We start from the raw sequence: 5,852 nt of genomic DNA on the forward strand, positions 1-5,852 counted from the left end.
AAAATCCCACCTTGGAGTTTACAAAGACTCATGGGTAGAAAAGCCACACTAAGTAATTTACTACACCACATTGGGAAAGGTAGTCTTCATGTATGCCCAGAAAAAAAAAAAAAAAAAGGCAAGAGGGAAGGGTCACTGTGATAGTTGGAGCTGTGTGTCAACTTGGCTAGACCACAATTCTGTGTGGTTTAAGCAATTGTAATGTCGGTTGTTCCCATGATGGGATCAGATGTATATGTTTTGAGCAGCAATCCATTGAAAGGGAGTTTCCCTAGGGGTGTGGCATGCTTCCAGTATATTTATGGACATCCTGGGAAAAGAGACTCTTCTGTGGATTGGGATTCAAGAGTCCATGACTAAGCAATCCACCATTTGGCCTGGAGATCTTGGATTCGTCATTCATTGGAGTCAACAGCCAGTATACTGCCTGCCAACCTTGAGCTCACCAGCCCCTGCAGCTGTGTGAGTCAGGAAAAGCCTTCAGCTTGACGTTTGATCCAAGAACTTGGGACTTGCGAGCTTCTATAAATGTGTGAGTCATTTTCCTAAGATAAATTTCTTTTTTTTTCTCTCTTTCTATAAGCTTTACTGGTTTTGCTTCTCTAGAGAACCCAGTCTAACACAGTCAGAATGTAGCAAGACTCTACAAAGCATTTTAATGATCAGTAATCTGTTTTGCATATTCACTTCTCTTGGACCCAGGTACTAAAATTGCAGTTAATTATCCTCATTCATATTCTCATTGGTTTGAGGAAAGCTCCTTTCTTGTGTGTGTGGATGTTTTTATGTATTTCCATTTTCTCCATTCCCCACACCTACTCCCACCTCCCCCCAGTAGAGGTTATTTCCATGTGTTTATGATGTATATCTTTATTCATCCATGTATTTTAAAATGTGATATTTGGGGATTTGTAGATATTTTTAATTTACAAAAAAAGATATGTTATTTATCAAATGATCTTTCCTACATTTTTTGTCCACCACTTACATATGCGATATACATACATGTATATTTGAGTTTATTTTGTCTGTTGCTCCCAGCTGCTCTACATGTTGTTGTTGTTGTCATGTGCCATCGAGTCAGACTTGATTCATAGCGACCCCTCCTTGGGTTTCCAAGGCAGTATCACTATGGAAGTAGATTGCCCAACCTTCCTTCCAAGCTCTACGTGTTGGGTTCCCAACATATTTCTCTTAATCTTTCTCCCATCGATGGACTTCCTGTTACCCGTGATCTCTCTGATGTTGTTGTTGTTGTTGCTAGGTGCCATCGAGTCAGTGCTGACTCATAGTGACCTATGTACAACAGAACGAACCATTGCATGGTCCTGTGCCTTCTTTGCCATCATTGCTGTGATTGAACCCATTGTTGCAGCCACTGTTAAGGCTCATCGAGGGACTTCCTCCTTTCCCCTGACTCCCCTTGTTCTGTTCAAAAAACTTCCTCTTGGTCTATGTGTAGGTTCCTCATAGGCACAACTAAGTGTTCTGGAATTCCCATTCTTCACAATGTTATCTATAATTTGTTATGATCCACACAGTTGAAGGCCTTTACATAGTCAATAAAGCACAAGTAAATATCTTTCAGTAATTCTTTACTTTCAGCCAAGATTTATCTAACATTAGCATTGGTATGCCTCATTCCATGTTCTTTTCTGAATCTAGCTTGAATGTCTGGCAGTTGTTCCCTGTTGATGTACTGTTGTAACATTTTAGAATTATTTTCAGCAAAATATTACTTGTATGTGATATTAATGATATTGTTTGATAATTTCTACATTCTGTTGGATCACCTTTCTTGGCAATGGGTACAAATATGGATATCCTCTCTTTGGTTGGCCAAGAACTGTCTTCCACATTTCTTGATATAGACAGGTCGAGCACTTCCAGTGTTGCATCTGTTTGTTGAAACATCTCAATTGGTATTTCATCTGCTCCTGAAGCCTTGTTTTTCATCAATGACTTCAGTGCAGCTTGGACTTCTTCTTTCAGTACCATTAATTCTTGAACATATGCTACCTCCTTAAGTGGTTGAATGTTGACCCCTCTCTCTTTTATTTATTTTTTTTGGGGGTAAAATGGTTCTGTGTACTCCCCCCATCTTCTTTTGATGCCTCCTTTGACCTTCAATATGTTACTCAACCTCCAGTATTACAATTCAAGGCTTGAATTTTTTCTTCTCTCTACCACCATAGATATCTCTAAAATTAGCAACATGATATATGTATCTCTTCATCATGACAATTTATTTCAGATACACAGACACTTATATGTACTGTGTTTTAATTTCTGGGTTGTACAATGACTGCCTATCCATGATGTCCTTAATCAAAGCTTTTTTTTTTTTTTTTTTTTTTTTAGAGACAGTTCAATTCTGAGAACTTGACACAGACTTTATGTGTTATGTAAATATTCAGAATGTAACACATTTTATAAGACTTATAATGACTTAAATATACTACTACAGTAACAGAAGTTATAGAGCAGTTATCCAAACTCAAGGCTTGTCCATATATTAATACACTGAACATTAATTTTCAGCACATGTAATTTTGTACACATTGAGCTCAAAATTAGTCTCTTTTTCTGCCGCTCCCTGAAACACAGAATCCTTTTTTCCTTTTATATTCCCCCTTTTTGTTCCTTTGTTCTCTATTTCACCTCATTCTCTCCTCTCAACTTTCTATCAGTTCCTGACTCTGTGTTATGACATTTGCACTGAGAACAGTGACCGGGTTGCCTTCTGTTTGGGCTGAGACACGTTTACCAAGAACTAAACCCGGACACAGCCAAGAATGACTCTTAGGTAACCCATCTGAAACTTCGTTTGCTGTTTTTCTGCTCTCCCTTCCAAATAAGTTGAGCTTTGCCTTTGGTGATACAAGGGACCAAGTGTAAATCTTGACATAGCTTCTCAGTGTTTTATACACAAGACACATAATCCACTATTCTAGATTCATCTACTTACATAACAGACATTCATGACATGTTACAGTTCCACATACATCAGTTTCTCTTACATAGTCTCAATTAGTATTAGAAGCCTCATGGCAAGGTGCCGTTGGTGAGGGGGCTTTGACATCAGTTTCATATTGACAAATAGGGAAGGTTATGTCTGAGAACATTTCTGCTGTCAATTTAATTTAATAGTTTTGCCAGATCTCAAGTGTAAAGTCCCATTTGTTAAACATTTACTCTAAATTTCAAAGTGTGTCATTGTGTAAGAAGGAATTTGATCTTGCCCAAAGAAAAATCTGCCCTTTGCCTATGGTCCTAGGTGGTACCCTTGAAGCCATTGTAACTTTCCAAGTGATAGAAATGTCTTTGTTTTTATATTGGCCCCCTTGTAACACTTGATAGTGTATGCTAATGAGCTGACTTGGTGTGGGGCCAGCCATACCCAATAACTTTAGAGTAGAGCTGGCCATGTCAGAAAGATCAACCATATGATTTAGAGTAAGGGCTTTGGGTCATGTGGTATTAATCACCTAGAGACTGAGCATGTGAGCAATAGATCAATCAGCCATGCCTACATAACTAAGTCTCAATAAAAACTCTAAATACCAAAGCTCCAGTGAGCTTTCTGGGTTGGCATACTCCATGTATATTTTTACAAGTTAGTCTTGAGATGGTAACCCACCTCTGAGGAGAATAGAAGCTTCATGTTAGAACGCTCCAAGACTCTGCCCTATGTTTCTTCCTCTCTTTGTTTATTGTTTTGTTTTTACTTTTTACGGTGATTTCAGTGAAAGTTTACAGAGCAAGTTGGTTTTCCATTCAGCAAACCATACACAGTTTGTTTTGTGACATTAATTGCAATCCCCACAGTGTAACAGCACTTTTCCCACTTCCTCCTTGTTTCCGTTTCCATTCATCCTCCTTCCTGTCCCTTCTACCTTCCGCGCATTATCCCTGAGCACACGCTGCCCTTTTGATCTCTGTGGTTGATTTTTCTAAGGTGTGCATACCTCATTGTTATTGTTCACCTTATAGACTTGTTTATCATTTGGCTGAAAGTTGAGCAATGGGGGTAAATTCAGTCCCGGGATTGAAGGTATCTAAGGATCATAGTCTTGAGGTTCCTACCAATCTCTATCAGACCAGTAAACCTGATGTCTTTTATGATTTTGAGTTTAGTTCCACGTTTTTCTCCCACTCTCTCTGGGACCTACTATTGTGATCTCTTTCAAAGTGGTCAGCAGTGGTAGCTGGGCACCATCTAGTCTTTATGGTCTTAGGGTCATGGAAGCTGTGGTTCATGTGGTCTATTAGTTCTTTGGACCAATTGTTTCCTATGTCTTTGATTTTCTTTCGTCTTCTTTGCTCCAGACAGGGAGAGACAAATAGTTGTACATTAGATGGGTACTCACAAGCTTTTAAGACTCCAGCCACTACTCACCAAAGGAGGATGTAGAACATTGTCTTTGTGGATTATGATATGTCAATTGACCTTGGTGTCCCCTGAGATTAAGTTCTTTGAGCCCCTGAGCCCCTATGCACAGCAACTCATTCTCTCAAGGTGTTTTGTTATGGCTAAGAAGTTTTCATAGCTTTCAAACATATACTTTGCTCTACTGTCTACATGGATATATTTACAACACATGCAAATACATATGTAGAAATATCATGTGCCAAGCCTATATATGGTCTTGGGTCTAGTCCCCTTTGCTTACCTAGGCCTGTTCAACTTGCCAGTCTGCCTGTGGATCCACTCATAGATTGTTGTTTATTATTTCTAATAGTGTAGGATTGCATATGTAATAGAATTCACCTTTGTTGTCTGTAACTCTTGTGCACCTCTCTGTGTCTTCTTTTTCCTTGCTGATAATTGTACCGATCACTCCTTTATTGTATATTGCCTTTCCCTTCACCCAAATTAATACTTATCTATTTGGCATAGTGCCTACGGCATTTGACTGCTAACCAGAAGGCTGGAGGAGATCAAAGCCACCAGCCACTCCTTGGAAGGAAGATTGAGCAGTCTACTTCCGTAGAGATACTGCCTGGGAAACCCAAGGAGGGGTTGCTATGAGTCAAATGGACTCAACAGCAGTGAGTTCGTTTTTCTATTGTTACTATTGTTATTATCTACTTATCCATTTTCCTTCCCTTTCCCTCCCATCCCTAGTAACCATCAAAGAATGTTTCTGTGTGTAAATTTTTCCTTGACTTTTTTTACTAGTGGACTTATACAACATTTGTCTTTTTGTGATTACTTATTCCATTCAGCATAATGTCCTCCAGAGTTATCCACGTTATGAGATGTTTTGGAGATTCTTCATTATTCCTTAATGTTATGTAGTATTCCATTATGTGTATATAACATAGTTTGTTCATCCATGTGCAGTGCAGTGAATTGCTTAATATGGCCCTTCTAGCCACAGCCCTCCATTTTGTGATGTCTTGTAAATCCTAGCATAATGCCTAAAGCATTTGATTGTTAACCAGAAAGCTGGCATTTCAAACCCAACAGCCATTCATCAGAAGGAAGACTGGGCAATCTACTTACATAGAGCTACTGCCCTGGAAACCCAAGGAGGGGTCACTATAAGTCGGAACTGACTTCACAGTGGTGAGTTTGGTTTTTGGTATTCTTGTTTAGGGTGGGATGTATCTTGAGTCCTGCCTTGCTGGAAGGTGTGACTCAAGGCACCATTTTTAGTTTCCTTGAGGGTCTTTGTGTGAAGGCTTGGGCCAAGTTTGCTCTCTCTTGCTCTGGATCCTGCGTTTGGTTTGTCATCATCTCACCCCTGGATGAGACAGCAACCAGTCATCTGACCTGCTGATCTGGGTTCTCCAGCCCTTGCAACCATGTGACTGAGGAGAACCTTCCAGACCTGCACTTGACCCAC

General features: G+C 39.6%; 1 protein-coding gene across 1 annotated transcript in view; it reads left to right on the forward strand.

The window, feature by feature from the left end:
* LOC103200354 (steroid transmembrane transporter SLC22A24-like) overlaps positions 1-5,852 on the forward strand; it is a 40,135-nt gene that overhangs the window by 10,948 nt on the left and 23,335 nt on the right. The gene's annotated exons all lie outside the window — the stretch shown is intronic.

The sequence above is a fragment of the Orycteropus afer genome, unplaced genomic scaffold, assembly GCF_000298275.1.
Source record: "Orycteropus afer afer isolate SDZICR_OR568_19922 unplaced genomic scaffold, OryAfe1.0 scaffold00130, whole genome shotgun sequence".
NCBI lineage: Eukaryota > Metazoa > Chordata > Mammalia > Tubulidentata > Orycteropodidae > Orycteropus > Orycteropus afer.